This window comes from Otolemur garnettii, unplaced genomic scaffold (assembly GCF_000181295.1).
Source record: "Otolemur garnettii isolate 467f Iridium unplaced genomic scaffold, OtoGar3 scaffold00048, whole genome shotgun sequence".
Classification (NCBI taxonomy): domain Eukaryota; kingdom Metazoa; phylum Chordata; class Mammalia; order Primates; family Galagidae; genus Otolemur; species Otolemur garnettii.
Window position 1 is genome coordinate 12,894,022 of NW_003852443.1, and position 1,935 is coordinate 12,895,956.

A 1,935-nucleotide genomic window follows, 5' to 3' on the forward strand; every position below is an offset into this window, starting at 1 on the left:
AAAGAGTCCCATGTGTCTCACTTTAAGGCAAAAGCTAGAAATGATTAGCTTAGTGGGGAGAGCATGATGAAAGCTAGGCTTCTTATGCCAAACTGTTTGCCAAAGTTATGAATGTAAGCAAAAGTTCTTGAAGAAAATTTAAGTGCTTCTCCAGTGAACACATGAATGCTAACAAAGAAACAGCCTGTTCCTGATATGGAGAAAGTTTTAGTGCTTGTAATAAATGATCAAACCAGCCCCGACACTGTCTTAAGCCAAAGCCTAGTGCAGAGCAAAGCCTTAACTCTTTCCAATTCTCTGAAGGCTGAGAGAGGTGAGAAAGCTGCAGAAGAAAAGTTTGAAATTGGCAGAGGTTAGGTCATGAGGTCTCTGTAACAGAGAAGTGCAAGATGAAGCACTTCTGTGCTAGCAAGTGCTGATACAGGAGGTACAGCAAGTTATCCAGATATAGCTAAGATTGTCGATGAAGGTGGGTTCACTAAACAACGGATTTTTGAGATACATGGAATAGTCTTCTGTGGGAAGCAGATGATATCTAGGACTTTTATAGCTAGAGAAAAGTCAATGCCTGGCTTCAAAGGACAGGTCAATTCTCTTGTTAGATGACTTTAAGTTAAAGCCAATGCTCATTTACCATTTCAAAATTGTAGGGCTCTTAAAGAATTATGCTAAATCAGGGCTAGCTGTGATGGCTCATACCTGTACTCCTAGCACTCTGGGAGAACAGTGGGGGAGGATTCTGATGTCAGCAGTTTGTTTGAGACCAGCTAGAGCAGTAAGAGACCTTGACTCGAAATTTAAAAAGAAAAAAAAATAATTATGCTAAATCTACTCTGCTTGTTCTATAAATGAAACAGCAAAGACTGGATGACATCACATCTGTTTTCAGCATGGTTTGCTGAAGATTTTTAACTCACTGTTGAGACCTACTGCTCAGAAAAAAAGTTCCCTTCAAAATATTATTGCTTATTGACGATATACTTAGTCACCCAAGAGCTCTGATGAAGATGTATAGGAGACAAATGATGTTTTCATGACACAATATCCACTCTGCAACTCATGGATGAAGAGTATTTTGACTTTCACATCTTATTATTTCAAAAAAATATTTTGTAGCTGCTGTAAGTAGAGTGATTCCTCTGATAGATCTGGGCAGAGTAAACTGAAAAACTTCTGGAAAGTAATCACCATTCTAGGTGCCATGAAGAACAGTCTTGCTTCATGGGAGGAGGTCAACATATCAACGTTAATGAGATTTTGGAAAAAGTTGATTCCAACACTTATAGATGACTTTGACAGGTTCAAGACTTCAGGAGAGGTAGTAATTGCAGACGTGGAGAACTAGCAAGAGAACTAGAATTAGAAGTGGAGCGTGAAGATGACTGCATTGCTGTAATCTCATGATAAAACTCAAATGGATGAGGAATTGCTGCTTATGAATAAGCAAAGAAAGTGGTTTCTTAAGATAGAATCTACTCCTGGTGAAGATGCTGTGAAAACTGTTGAAATGACAACAAAGCATTTAGAATATTGCATAAACTTAGTTGATAAAGCACTGCAAGGTTTGAGAGGATTAACTCCAATTTTGAAAGATATTCCAGGCTCAGTGGTTAGGGCACCGGCCACATACACCAAGGCAGGTGGATTCAAACCCAGCCCAGGCCTGCTAAACAATAATGACAACTGTAACAAAAAATAGCCAGGTATTATGGAGGGCACCTGTAGTCCCAGCTACTTGGGAGGCTGAGGCAAAAGAATTGCTTAAGCCCAAGAGTTTGGGTTGCTGTGAGCTGTGATACCATAGCACTCTACCAAAGGCAACAAAGTGAGACTCTGTCTCAAAAAATAAAGAAAAAGACATTCTAGTTCCACTGTGGGTAAAATGTTGTCAAACAGCATCTCGTTCTACAGAGAAATCGTTCATGAAAGGATTCT